General features: G+C 43.4%; 1 protein-coding gene and 1 long non-coding RNA gene across 8 annotated transcripts in view; one reads left to right on the top strand and one right to left on the bottom strand.

The window, feature by feature from the left end:
• The window catches only part of SLC14A2 (solute carrier family 14 member 2), a 442,799-nt gene that overhangs the window by 162,392 nt on the left and 265,088 nt on the right, over positions 1-15,319 (bottom strand). The gene's annotated exons all lie outside the window — the stretch shown is intronic.
• Positions 1-15,319, top strand: part of LOC106972965 (uncharacterized) — a 225,317-nt gene that overhangs the window by 97,500 nt on the left and 112,498 nt on the right. For all 3 annotated transcript variants that reach the window (XR_008291425.1, XR_001429919.3, XR_008291426.1), the window contains exons 4-5: positions 12,933-13,113; positions 13,283-13,394. This is a non-coding gene — a long non-coding RNA (uncharacterized LOC106972965). The remainder of the gene's footprint in view (positions 1-12,932; positions 13,114-13,282; positions 13,395-15,319) is intronic.

Genomic DNA, 15,319 nt, shown 5'->3' with positions numbered 1-15,319 from the left:
AACTGATTATTCTTCTTGCCTTTTCTTACTGTTCCTATTTATTCCTGTTGTATGTTTCTGCTTTTTTTATTTTACACATACTCAAATAAGGGAGAACTAAAGGAAGCCCTCACCATTCCTGTCAACTAGCCAACTTTTATTCATTTTTCAGGTAGCTTAAAGTCATTTCTTTTGGGAAGATTTCCAAGCCCCTCAAACTAGGTGGGACTCAGCTTGAGGTATCCCTCTGTTTATGTTCTTGACTAAAATACCCACCACCTTGAACATAGTTACATGCTCAATGATCGGCCTCCACCATCCAATTGCAAACCCACTGAGGGCACGGGCTGTGCTCACCACTGACTCTTCAGTGCATGGGCCACTGCTGGCTATATGGTGAGTGTTCAATATGTATTTGTTTAATACATGGATGTGTGCAAGCTGAGGAAGAGTCTTATTTCTCCCATGGAGCAAAGTACATCCCTTGGTGCAGGGATGCTGGCAGTGGAGCAGACACTACCAAAAGATGACTTTTGGGTGAGTGGGAATGTGGTGTTCTCATGGTCTTTCTTGCTCTGCCCTGGCCCATTTCCTCACTGTGACCCACTCATCCAACCTCTGCATGTTACCTCCCCTTGGCCCTTGTGTCTAATGCTCTCTCTGCTCCTCTCCTTTACCAATCTGTGCTTGAGATCAGTCTGCCTCCTCTGCCGGGCCTTCACTGACATTGCCGCATGTGAAGTTCTCCTCTGATCCATGATGGCTTTTTTAGTCTGCTTTTCACAGTGGGCACTTGGGCTGATAATGTCATCATCCTATGTAGTTACAGCCTCTCTTTTTTGTATAGCACATATAATACTAGACCTGCAAGAGGTCGTAGACATCATTTTCTCCACCTCCTTCAATGTGCAGGCCAGGATATTGAGGCCCAGGGGGCTTATGTGACCTCTCTGAGGGGACACAGCAGACTAGATCCCCTAGTGGCAAATCTAGGGCTGATTCCAATTCCCATTTTTAGAATTTTGTGCATCACATCACCCTCGCCTAGGGCTGCTTTACCATAGTACTACAAATTTGGTGCCTTAAAACAACAAATTTATTCTTTCACAGTTCTAGAAGCTTGAAGTCCAAAATCAAGGTGTTGGCAGGGTCATGCTTGCTCTGAAGGCTCCAGGAAAGGAGGTTTTCTTGCCTCTTTCAGCATCTGGTGGCTCCCGGCATTCCTTGGCTTGTGGCTGCATCACTCCAATCTTGGCCCCTATCCTCCTCTCTCATTTCCTTTTCTGTTTCCTCCATCAGTGGATTTAGGACCCACCCTCATGCAGATGATCTCATCTCAGGATCCTTACCTTAAAGATGTCTGCAAAGACCTTCATCTCCTAAAGTTTGCATCCTGAGGTTCTGGAGGGGACAACTTTGGAGGGGACCACTAATCAACCCACTATGGCTCTAAATGCAGCAACAGCACAGTATGTCCTGATTACTGACTGGAAGCAGTGCTGCTGAATGTGTGGCCCGGCCCACTGGCCAGCTGTAGGGAGGTTCTGTGGAGATGATTAGCTTTGACAGAGAAAAGAAGGGAGGTTTTTCTGTGTGAAGGGCAGGGTCTCAGAGGCCGGTGGGAACGGGGCTTGAAGGTGACTTGAGGATGATAACCCTGGCTAGTGTGTGAGTCAGAGCAGGGGAGGGACATCTGCTGGGCGGGTGGTGGGAGAGGCCCCACCACAATCTGAGGCCAGGGGTGGGAAGAGGGAGGCAGGCATCTCTCTCCCAAATCTCTCCTTTCCCAGGAAGGTGACTTTTTGCTCTCCATTTGGCCCTCCCCACCCTCGGTTCGTCTGAGAGAACCCCAGCACAGAGCAGACTGGGGTGAATGCAGGTGGCCCTGTCACATGTCCCAGTCAGCCACTTGAGAAGAAAATGAGAGAGGCGGTGATGCTAGGCTTTGTGTCCCGCCTCCTGTGAAACGCGTAGGCGGGTCTGTACACAAACATCGGCTCATACAAATAAACCAAACCTGGCCAAAAATAACAGAAAAGGCAACAGATGCTTCCAATTAAAATGTCAGCGTCTCCCGAGAAGCCGCATTCTCACGTGGTATGGGTGCTCTGGGGCAGAGGGCTGCGGGAAGGGACTGCATATGGAAATCTGTGTGCATTATACCATGTCCCAGATGCCACGGAAGACACGGGCCTGACCCTTGCAATTAACACAGTGACTGTTTCTGGGGTGCAGACACGGACTCAGGGAAAAATCAGGAAGTTGTGAAACAGAGAGACTGTTCCCACTGTGTCCCGTAGACGAGGAGGAGTCCAGGAGCGTTCTCAGAAAACATTACCCTGGGGGCTTCCTCACACCTTCATCCTCTTTCCTCTTTGCCTTCATTTCCTCATATTCTTTAACATTATCATAAAAGGAAGATCAATGCACAGGAGTTATAGGCAGTCAGTGGGGAAAGGCTGTCAGAAAGATGTGTGTTGGGGATAAAGGGTCAGTACCCCTTGTTCCCTAGTGGTGAGGGTCGGGGAATGATGGACACATGCTGGTGTAGGAAAATAGCACACCAACTCATAGCCTCCCTGACGCTGCTGGTCTCCTAAATCCTTCATAAGATAGTTTCTTTCCAATTGGCTTTGCTGTTTCCTGGTAGTAGGTCCTCATTCCCCTTTCCTTTCAGGGTAGCCTTGCTCTGTTTTCTTTCAGTTTTCCCCAAACTCTTTCTGGCCCCGGTTGGGTAATAACTAAGGAAAGCAATTAAAGAGGCAAGGAAACAAAATGGCAGAAGAGCAAAAGTAAACCAACATTGTTCTTTCCAAAATTTCACCATCTCCTCAGACTAATAGGAAATATGTATTTGAAATGGTGCCTTATTCTAATAAATGAATCTCTTTCTTCTCCTGATTATTTTTATTATCATCACTATTATCATAAAATCCACATTTTATAGCTGAAGAACCAACTACAGTAATGTCCATGGACAGGAAGAGCAATGGGGAAAATTAATGAACTGAAACCTCATTTGAGTTTCTATTGGGAAAGATGATAATTTGTTGATTTTAATAAGCTCCTAGATTGAGTTGCTACCATAGGCCAGGGCTGGTAGGCCTCAGTACCCACTAGGCAATACAAGATGTAAAATTTAAATATTTTTATGTGAACTCAAACACATTTTAATTTCTTAATGGTCACTATTACTAACCAGATAAGAGAAAGACCTGTCTGCATAAAACAAACAAATAATTAGTTTTGACAACAGAAGCTTAAACAGGACGTTAATTAGCAGCCATAGAGATAGGGAGGTCCTGGATGGGAACAATTACACAGACAAATCCACAGTATGGCTACAATGTGCCAGGGTCCCATCCCTCACCATATGGCTGCAGTCTGGCGAATGGCTCGTTGGCAATTCATTACCATATCGCTTGGAACTCAAGAGCGAATGGTTTATGATTAGCCAATTCATTATGCTATCCTTGGTACCTCAAGGGGGCCCTGAGGGCTTGCCTCCCCCATTGTGTTATTTTAAGGACATATGACAGGGAAGGAACAGCCTTCCCTTCCCCAGCTGCCTCAAAGTACTGTTTGCTGGAAAGTTTTCTGGAATTGAGATAGAATCTTTCAAAAGAAAATAAACAAGCAAAAAATCCCTGCAGTCATGAACTGTAGCCACAGCTGGAACCATTGGAACATTCCAGGAGATGAAAACAAAGATTTCCTCCTCCTTCCCTTCCATCCTACCGAGGACACATCAGCCAACCTTGTGAGTACACTTTAGCTATGCAAGAGCGTGATCAGAGGGGGAAAAAAAGGACTAAAGACAATTAGACCAGCATACAGGAAGTCATGGTTCTTGAAGGGGCCCTATTACTAACTAACTTTAGGTAAGTCAGCTTGATCATTGATCCTTAGCTTCAAAACCTGCAAAATGGACACAATCCTTTACAATCCTTTCTGTCTCACCCATTTCCCAGTGGTGTGGGAAGCCTTGTGAGAGAAGAGTCTTTGATGGGGAAAATTACTCTGAATCCACGAGGCTGATTACAATGCAGCAGATAGCACTTGAGCCATCAGAGGGATTTATTTTCAAATCATTAGCACAGGTGGGCAAGGAAGAAGGGGGCACAGCCTCTCTCATTGGATCTACTACAGATGGGGTCCGCCTACCTCTGTAAGTAAGTATTTTAACTAGAGTTGCCAAGAAAGAGTGTACAAGATTTTGCATAAGGAAAAAAAGTGAAGATGTGCCCAAGGACTGAAGAAAAGGAACCCATCTCGCAGGGAGCCTGACATAGTAGCAAGAATACCTGAAGAGTCAGAAAACATTAATATAGGTGGGTTACAGTGACAACCCAAATTGAAGGAACAGAGAATGGAGGGAGGACACATAAAACCAGACATTGAGTTAGTTGCATTAATGTGATTCACTAAACATTTGGATGGGCAGGGACATAGCACTGAAGAAGAGAAGCCCCATTGGCAAGTGCAGAGCACAGGATGGTTCCATTTCGGTTAATGTGCATAACATGGAGATGCCCTTTGTAGAGCTTGTTCTGTGAAATCCACTGCAGTCTGTTCCTCAATCCTACAAAAACCTGCCTCTAGTAATAATCCCAAGGCCAAGACAAGGTCCCCATTTCCTGAAAACATACTCAATGCTATCACATGTCACAAACACTATAGGCCACTGCATCATAAATCTGACCTAAAAGAAGCATGCTTGCTACAATCAACAGTAATTACACACTTAATTAGCTCTAATTTTGTTTCCTTCTTAGAATTCCAAAGGGCTCTGGGGAAGACTTTCCATGGCCCAGGTTCTTGGTAAGAGCTGTCCAGGGAACTTTAAAATGATGCCTTCTTCGTGTGACAAATATCCCTGTAGCAAGCAGTAGAGGCATTAAAAAAAGAAAAGATTTTATTGACCCTTCTTTGAAAAAAGAAAACACAAAAACCAATACAGGTTCTTGGAATCTTACGGCTTTAAGGAAGCTCTGCCCAGAAAATCCAGAGAACTGGGTCTAAGTTTTGGGCATGACACTGATTCAGGGTGCAATCTTTAATTTGTCAGTTAGCCTCATTAGGCTTCCATCCCCTTGTCTACAAAGTGACTGTAATTACGTTGGCTAGATGATCTCTGAGAAAATGCTTCTCAGAGCATAATCCTACAGACTCAAATAATTGCAGAGAGCCAGAGTTGTGCCTTTGCTTTAGGGATGCTAAAGAAGGGATTTGGGTACTTTTCAGTTCTATCGCTCTAGCATCCCACCATTCAGTACTGTTGCCATATTTACGGTATATGGGGATTATCAATGATGCTTGTCAACAACACAAGCCCTAGATCTGAAACCGTTCCCATGGGAATGGGTGTATTTTTTTGGCTCATTCTTGAGCACAACCAAACACCTATCATGTGCCAGGTGCTCTGCCAGGCTCTGGGGTACAAGGATGAGGAGACACAGGCCCTGTCCTGGAGTCTGGTGGGGGGAGTCAGACCCATAAATAGATCATTTCAATACAAGATAGTATGTGGAAGAATAGACTATCACAGTTTCTCAAATCTTTTGCCCCAGGGCTTACCTGCATTGGAAGCAACCAGGGAGTTTGTGAAAGGCACATTTCTTTCCATCCCTGCCTCATGAATCTGAATCCCTAGCAGCAGAACTTGGGAATCTCCCTGTTTAATAAGTCCTCTAGGATCTTCTGCCTAACAAAAAATTCATTATGGGAAAAGTTAGCTGTGGGAACTCACAAGGCAATGGCACAGCATCTTGTCTTTATGGACCACTTATTTGAGCTCTGTGCTCTTCTAGGTTCTATGGGAAATCCAATAACATCTGAGACAGAGTCCATTCCCTTTGGGATCTTACAGCCTATACTTTTGTCTAGAGCCATAAAAACAGGAAACCATATCCAGGGATAAGGGGGGAAAAGCAAAGTTGGAGCTCATCTCTCTTGGTATTTTTGCTCTAGCCAGCTGCAATGACCTGTCAGCTTCTTTCCCCACGACTCTCCTTTTCCCAGGCTGGAAGCCACTAGACTTAACACAGGAAGACTTAGCTCTGTCCAAGGCTCTAGGACCCCATCGATCCTAGGAAGGTTTTAAGCAGCATGTGTGGGGTCCCTTGTCACTGCTAGTGCTGCTCTGACCTAGTAATTCATTATCAGACCTCAGCTGCATTCTAGGCTCCTGCTTCATTCTTATCCAGTGCTCCAGAACCTCTGTAGCGTTTGCTCTTTTGTGTCTATGCCAGGGACGTGGCCTTCAGCTGCAGCTCTGTGAATGGAGGCAATGCCACCTTCTCTATCTGACTATGACGAAGTATTTTCACAAATATCACAGCATTTGAATTACACAACTTACACATTTCCTAGAGAGATAATGTTCTGTTTATTTTATAGGTAAGCATGAGGGACGTAGTTAAGTTTACAAGACTTGCGTCTTCCATTTCAGACTGGAGTCTTCTTATTCATCTATAGTCCGTGTCTATCACATAATAATCAAAGGTTCTTTATCAAGGGGAATGTCTGTGGACGGGACATAACTGGAGAGTTACTCTTTATCTGGGTGTGCCCAATACTTGGAAAGATCTCTGACACCTATGGTGAGCCAGTCTGCAGAGTGGAAATGTTCTGGAATTTGGAGTCCCTCTGTTCCTTACTCTCTATATGATCTAGGGCAAGTTTTAGCCTTTTTGGCCCTCGGGTTCTTTGCTGGTAATATGGGACAATAATCCCATGCCAGAGGGTATTGTTGAATGAAATAATGTAGGTAATGTCCTTGGCTCAGTAGATATTAGCTTCCCTTCCATTTCCTTATTCTTCTTCCTCTCTACATGGAACCCAAGACACTTTGTTGCTCCTCACTTCTGGAATGAAGGGCCAGTTTTGCACCTCTCAGGTCCTAGAGACTGTTGAGAAATGCTTCTTGCTCTGTTATTTGACTCTGACAGCATCCCTGATTTGTCTTCACCAGATAATAGCTAGTCCTCCCTTCTCATAGCACCATGGAAATCCCACCTCTTTCTGAAACCAAAGAGAACCTGGTGAAAAGGCAGAGATGGATCAATCTTAAGCTTGATAATTTGTCTGCACCTGTCCCTGACCTACTGCTCTGAACTTCAGCTGGGCACAGCAGGACACAGAAGAAAGGACTGGGAACAGAGAAAGCACAACAGTTCCAGCTGCTGTGCTCTTTCTTGGAGAGCTGGAAACCTGTGCACACCTACTAGGCTAGGAATGCTCATGCATCAAGGTAAAGCCAGGATTTCAGGTCAGGAAGTATTTTATAGCAACCCAGTATACCAAAGAGACATGCGTGCTCCTTGGGGTGGATTCAAATATAGGCCAAGTGGCTAGAAGGAGTGATTATTTCTACAATGGATAATCTTTCTCACACACTATATTCTTTCTCTCCATGTCCCCTTTATAAAAATAATAAGTAGCCAATTATTATCAATTTATTTGCTGCTTCTTATAATTACATTATCCATGATTAACTCACTGGAGTCTAATTTGACTCGAGTTATTTTGTAGGAATGCTCCATCACTGGGCACGGTGGGACTCTTGTGAGCACAGCCTCACTCTGCTGGGCTTATGGAGCTCAATTAATGCACATGGAGAGAGACAAAGAAGAGGATGAGAAATGGCAGGCACCTCGGTCTTGCTGAGTTGCAAAGCCCCTCCACATTCATTATTTCATTTGATACACATAGTGGTTCTATGAGGTAGCTACAATAGCTGTTATCTACAGTTTACAAACCGGGAAACAGACCCAGGTCAGATCATAAGATGATGCCCAACAGAGGAGTAAAACCCATGTTTACACCCTGCTAGTGCACCCCTAAGGATATCGATCAGTGATTTTAATGGTAATCATTTCTGTACTGCTTTGAAGTTTGCAAAAATGTTTTCAAATTCCTGATCTCATTTGACCTTTACAACAATCCTGTGCCACAGAGAAGAAATTATAATGCCCAATTTTACAGAGGAGGTAACTCTTGTTTAGAGAGGTTACTTGATTGAGCTTTTAAGGTATGAAAACTGGGATGGGAATCATGGGCTCCTTCTGATAAAGTGTGTGACTCCATTATAGCACCCCTGGAAGCCAAGAACTTACTAGAAACATGTGATTTAACAGCAATATGGGGTAGACACATGACATTATAACTGCATTTTGTACAAAAAGCTATTCTCTGGGGAGAGGTCCTTAATTTAGGGAGTCCATGAGCTTCTCCTGAAATAACGCATATCTATCTATCTATCTATCTATCTATCTATCTATCTATCTATCTCTATATGTCCATATGCCTGTATATGTAAATATAAACCATATTTTAGGGAGATTCTTTAAAACGTCCATCAGATTTTTGAAAGAGTACGTTAACCCCAAACATCCAGGGTGTTGAATTATTCTGGTCTCTTTTCCACCAATGGACTAAGATGGTGGTCTGGGGAGAGTGGACCAGGAAGGAGATGAGAAGGCTTCAGAGGAGCACAGGGGAACGGCATCATGTAGGCCAGAGGAGGCAACTATTTTAAGATGTTGGGTCCAGGCAATGGTTACACAGTGACAAATGCTGTAGAGACCAAACTGAGGCTTGGACAAGTTGGCATATCTGGCAGAGGAATTTCTGTGGAATTGTGGGACCAGAAAGCAGACTGTGAGGTGTTAAAGAAGGTGGAGATGAGGAAGGGAAGACAGTGAACACAGAAGTACTTCTTTAAAATCTGGCAATTAAGGAAAGTGGAGAGATGGGGTGCTAGCCTGGGGGGAAAGCAGGACCAAGGAAAATTCTCTCCCTCTTTTTTTTTAATCTCCTTAAAAATGGGAGATGATGTGTTTGTGGAGGAAGAATCTAACTGAAAGGGAGAGACCAGGTGAGAACGCAGGAGCCTAATTAGGAGACAGGAGGGGATGAATCCTGAGCTGAGATGGAGCGTTCACTTTAGAATAGATTTGAGACTCTCCTGAAGCAGGCGTGGTGGTGGGAGGGAGAGGTGAAGATGCAGAGAAAGTGTGAGCTTCACGCACTTTTCCTGCCAATTTCGTCTACAGCACTACTTATGGCGCTTACAGCAAGCAGCGCGCTCCCATCCAGCTGGGCTGTTCCTGTCACCTCCAGGCACAAGGCCTCCTGGCTCAGGGTGTCTGGCAGCCTCTTGCTGACCTTCCTGTTCTGAGTCTCTCCATCTCTGGACATCTGACACTGACCCTGTCCCGGGGCTTCTCCAGCTGCTCCCTTATGGCTGCTCCTTGAGCCCCCAGCAAACAAAATTCTCCTGGGCTGATTTCAGTAATAAAATACAGGAATGTATTTGGGCAATGGTTTTCCTTGTTGTTGATTTATTTGATTGCTAAACCTTTTAGAAAACTTGTGCTACACAGGGTATAGATACATTATCACTTTATAGCTATACAATAGATGATGTATTTGGCAATGTTTGTATAAAGGTTTTTTTCTGGGTCTTGGACAGAAACAGACTTTCATATTGTTTCTAAGGTGCAATCAGAGACTTGTTATTATTTTACTTTTAGCGCCTTTAATTAATCTATGAAAAGCACTCAGACTGGTGCTTGACACAGAGGGTGAGTGTTAGCTAATGCTGTCATTATCATCACTGTTGTTAGGAGCTGTATGACCAGGGACAATTCAATTCTGACTTAGGGCAGCAATGTCTTCATTCATAAAATAAGGGCAAGATGTTCTCTTTTCAGAGCGTGTTCTGAAGACTTTGGGCTCCACCCCATTGCACACCACCATTTTAATTCACTTTATCCATTTCCTTGGGGTTTCACAGAATGTTCAGTTGAAGAGGGGTTCTGGAAAAAAAAGTTATGAGCACTGCACCAGACAGTTGAAGGCCCATCCTCAATAAAAGTACTTGACTGTCTATGTGAGAGAAACTATTGACAATGGACAGAGAGATGAAGTGGTCTCAGTGCGGGTACCACAAGCCAGGGAAGGCTCTTTGGAAGAGGTGAGTTGGAAGGTTAGAATCCGGGTGTTTTTAGCAGTTGATGAGCCTAGAAGAGAAACTGCAATTCCTAGAGTGGGGGTATAAAGCATAAGTGCAGAAGGACAACTATGGGGGGAGAAAAAGGTTAGCAGCCCAACTCAGACCTATCCCTGAGTGGTAGAAGCCAAATGGGCAGATAAGGGCTTCAGGTATAATTACCCAAGTGGAAATTTGACCAAAGTGTGACAGGATTAACAGCAAAGATGATTGGCTCCACTGAGGAAGCCACCTAGTCAATGCTCTTTCTTGCATGGACAGGAAAGCAGTGTCCAGAGGAGGCAAGCTCTTGTCTAGGGGCACAAAATGCATTACTGCTGACTGGGAGCCACCACTAGCTGTTAACCAACTAGCCTCTCCCCCTCTGCCTTAGCATTAGAGCTCCCAGCTTTTTAGCTGGGCACACTGCTGACTGCATTTAACAAAACATTTCCTAGCCTCCTTTGGGGTTAGGAATGGCCAATAAAATGTCCAGGCAAGTTACGGACTTCCAGGAAAGAATTGTTGGAGGGTATAGGATGGTCCATAGGAAACATTTTGTCCTTCCCTGCTTCTTCCTGCTTCTGACCTTGATGACTTTTAGTTGTGGGGCTGTCTCAGATCATGAAGTGACCCTGGAGATGGAACTCATGTAACTAGGGATGGCAGAGCAGAAAGATGGAAAGAACCTGAGTCCTGGAGAGATCGCACAGACATTGTTATCAGCCCCGGACTGCCAACCTCTGAATTCTTTTATGTTGAGAGAGAGAATGTCCTATTGTATTTAAGCCATTGTCATTCCTGGGCCCTGTTCCTAGCCACAGAATGTTCTTGATGCCCTGGCAGAGCTGGGGCTGGCGGAGCCCCCTGTGTGCCTTGACTATTTTGCTTGGCAGCGCTTTGTGCATGACCCCGCTGCTCCCGTGTGTGGAACTGTCTCGGTGTGTGTGCATGAGCAGAAATCCAAAGCCAAAATAATCTTCAAAGCTGTCAGCTCTGTTTCCTGCAGACTCATGCTCCCCACTGCCTTCTCATTTCCACCGGAGGAAAGAGAGGCTGCTGGTGAATAACTTTTTCTTTCTTGAATTGTTTACTATGTCACACACTCAATATCCACAGCACAGAATGGTACAATGTTCACATCTTGCTGAATTTGTTTTAGCTTTTTTTTTTTTAATTAATGAAATAAAACATTGGTTCAGTTGAATCTTCTGTGTACTATCCTTGAGCCTATTAGCCTCCTCCTTCTGAAAATGATTCTCCTGAACTGCATGGATCTTTCTCTGTGTTTTTATGTTTTTACCACACCTATGCGTGAATCTGTAAGTAATAGTATTGTTGTGTATGCTTTAAACATGGATGTAAGCGGTACACTGATATGATATGATTCTTTTTGTTTAACTTGGAATTTCCAAAATAATCCTTCTCTTTTTTTTCTCTAAAATAATCCTTGATACATGAGTCTAGCTCAGGGAGGCTCACTGCTATGAAATGTACAATGGTTTTCCATTGCCCTACTGATGAACATTTAGATTGTTTCCAAATTTTCAATATTGCACACCATACAATAATAAACATCATTTTACAAGTCATATTACACATAGGAGTGAGTTTTGCTAGGGTATATATCTAGACATAAAACTAGTTGTCATAGAGACACATACCTTCATTTTTACAAGATTTCTCCAAATTGTTCTCTAAAGGGGTTAAATAATGTGCTCCCTCTAGAATGACAGTGCCTATTTCCCTCAAAAATTCAGCACCGTTGAACTATTAATGTTTGACAACTGGGTAGGTGTGAAATGGTATCTGTTTGCTATAATTGGCATTTCCTTGATTATTAATGAGGTAGGGCATCTTTTCATGTTTTTATAGGCCATTTTGATTTACATTTCTATTTTTATATTTTGCCTGTTTTTCTGTTGGGCTGTTTGTCTTTTCCTTGTTGCAGTGTTTTACCAACATATTTTAGATATTAATCCTTTGTTGGTCAAATGCATTGCAACTGCCTCTTACAAATATCTCACTTGTATTTTGGCTTTGCTCATGGTGTCTTTTGTCTTATAGAAATCTTAAGTTTTAATGTGATCCACTTTATCTTTTTCTTTTGTGCTTTTTTTGAATCTTAAGAAATATTTCCCTGGTTTGATATAAAAACATCTTTCTGAACTTTCTTCTAATAGTTTAAATTAAAAAAAAATTTAACGTTTATCCATTTTTGAGAGATGGAGAGAGACAGAGCATGAGTGGGGGAGGGCAGAGAGAGGGAGACATAGAACCAGAAGCAGACTCCAGGCTCTGAGTTGTCAACACAGAGCCCAATGTGGGGCTTGAACTCATGAACCATGAGATAATGACCTGAGCCGAAGTTGGACAGCTAACCACCTGAGCCACCCAGGCACCCCATTCTCCTAATAGTTTAAAAGTTGTTGTTGTTATTTGAACTTTTAGCTTCAAATCCACCTGGAGTTTATCTGCAATATTCTGTTATTTAGTATATGAAATAGAACTCTAATGTTAATTTTCAAGTATGGGGAGACAATTGTTGTGACACTAATATCAAAAGTCCATACTTTACCTATTTAATTGTAATCAACTGCTGTCTTGTACCCAACTTCCCAAAATGCATGGGTCTCTTTCTGAACTTTCTAGTTTATTTCATTAATCTCTGTATCCCTACACCTCCATCACAAGGTTTTATCATGAGTTTTGATGTCTGTTAGGTAAGCCCCTCTTCTTTATGTTTTCTCAAAACTCTTTGGCTATTCTTGGCCCCTTTTACTTTTGTATGAATTTTTAAATTTATTTCTTCCAGTTTCATTGAGATATCATCAATGGACAGGCAATGGACATGTAAGTTTAAGGTGTACAGCATAATGGATTGACTTCCGTATATTGTGAAATGTATATGAATATTGACGAGTCTTTTAAGGCAATGCCTCCTTCCTACCTCTCTCAGCAGGTGCTCCCCCCCATCCCATCCCCACGCAAAGATCTGGGTTCCAGCTCCAACACTGCCACCAGATGGCCAACTGTTCTTAGGCCAGTGGTCTAACCTCTCTGGGCTTCAGCTTCATCATCCCTTGTTAGATGTGCTCTGCCTACCTCACAGGACTGGACTGCTGAGTGGAACAAATGAGGTAAGGATGTAAGAATTTTTTGGAGAATTAAAAACACAGAGCTAAAGTCAAAAAGAGTCAAAAGCAATAAACTCAGGACTAGCCTAAGATAAAAGGTGAAAGTTGGACATTTTTTTCCTCAGCTTTCTGCCTTCTCTACTATTCCTACTCCTTTCTCCCAAACTTCCAGGGTTATGAGACACAGCTCTTTCACTGGGGTGGACATACCATGAGAAGGTGGTGGAGGCAACTTGTGTTAATAAGGTCCGGCTCCAGGTTCAGACTCTAACCTGTGATTTGAGGTAAGTCACTTAAACTCTTTGAATCTCAATTTATTCATCTTTACAAGGGGCATAAAATGTTCCTTCCCCAAGTAGTATTGTCAAATTAAAATGAAATAATGGACATGAAAGTTCTTGGTAAAAATGTGAAGCCTTTATAAAAAACAGAAGTTTTTGTTAGTGTTTTTGCTGACAGTTACATGTGACAAAGGACTTACAGGAAGGTAATGGTGTTTACTGTGTTGAAGTGCTTTGCTGTCACCAGTTGAATCAATGCATGTAGGAGAAAGAAATCTACTTTGTAAGTATGGTAGACCCAGTGCAGTATCTACACAGACTTCTAGAACATGCAAGAAGTCCCTATCATTTAAAAATATTTTTTTAATGTTTATTTTATTTTTGAGAGAGAAAGACAGAATGTGAGTGGGGGAGGGGCAGAGACAGAGGAAGACACAGAATCCAAAGCACGCTCCCGGCTCTGAGCTGTCAGCACAGAGCCCAACACAGGGCTCAAACTCATGAACCATGAGATCATGACCTGAACTGAAGTCGGACTTCAACCAATTGAGCCACCCAGGTGCCCCAAGAAGTCCCTTTCTTAAATACCATTTCCTTTAGACGTTTTCAGTCTGGATGTGCAAAGAAGTGGAGGTGGTTGAGATTCCATGAGGTCTGTGTGGAAAAAAAGACTAAGCTAACCCTGGTGCAGGTATTGGCTTAGCACTGACTAAAGACAGTGAGAGTCACAGAGATTCAAGGGTGGGAACATATCAGTCTTTGTACCCTCCTCACATATACCATTTTGTTAAAATTAACATTAAGGTTAGCCCTGATGTTCTGTGAAAAGACTTCCTGTGGAGTGAGCACACAGCAATGCCTTCACATCTGTCTACCCCTTGGTATTGAGATGACTGGAGCATCCTGTGCTCTTGTGCCAAAATCAGACTTGGCCTTGTGCCAAATGACATCCATGGGCTAGATGACATGAGACCACAGCTCACCTGCTTAATCTCATACAGAACACCCTTTTCCTTGGTAATTTGGTTCCTGTTCTTTCCTCAGTTCTACTGAAACAGGACTTTTTACCTGTTCCCTAGTCACCTCCATGGCTGATGATGGACTGCAATGTCCTGACCAGTCTCTGATGGAAGTTGCTGGAATCCTTCTAAACCAATTAGCAGCATTACCACCCCTGCCTGTAGCCTCTGCCAATGTCCACTTCTCTGCTGTGGCTTGGGAAGAGTCCTGGACTTTTGACCTGGGTTTGGATCTTAGTCGCCAGAACTTGCAATCTGTCTGTCCTTTCCTTTGGGGTCCACACCATTTCTGACCCAGTCTTGTTCTCCTCTTCCCATGTGACTCCTTCCTGCTTTTGCTTCCATGTTCATGCAAGTCTCCTTCTAGACCCTGTCTTGTCTTGCTATAGATGAATCACTTTGCAAAATCTGTCAAATAGGTATCATTCAAAACAGATCACAGCTGACTTTATTATTATTAATATTTTCAAACGTGGGCATGAAACATAGGCACAAGTTCTCTGGTAGAAGCTGTGATTGTCTGCTTATAAACTTCTTTCATCAATGAAGGACAAATTCCACTAGCTACTGGGAGTTTTCCTCTCTGAAGAAAGCAGACTTGTTCAAGATCACAACCTTTCGTTGGGGCAGCCCACACCCTGTGACTGCTTGATGTGGTCACAGCAATCAGAGGGAAAGAGTTTAAAGGCTGAGACCTTGATGACAACTCTGAAGGGCCATCCCCTTCTTGGATTCTCATGGGGTGAGCTGAGGCTTTGGGAAAGCCTGCTGCCCAGCGCCTCTCTCTGCCCATTCCTCCCTCCTTCCCTTACCCTGCAGGGCTTGATCCTAAGCACTCTTACTTCTAACAAGTCTCCAAGTGGAGTCAGAATCTTAGAGACTCTAGCCTACCACAAGGGTCCACAGTTA

This window comes from Acinonyx jubatus, chromosome D3 (assembly GCF_027475565.1).
Source record: "Acinonyx jubatus isolate Ajub_Pintada_27869175 chromosome D3, VMU_Ajub_asm_v1.0, whole genome shotgun sequence".
NCBI lineage: Eukaryota > Metazoa > Chordata > Mammalia > Carnivora > Felidae > Acinonyx > Acinonyx jubatus.
This window is presented reverse-complemented; position numbering and strand designations above follow the sequence as displayed.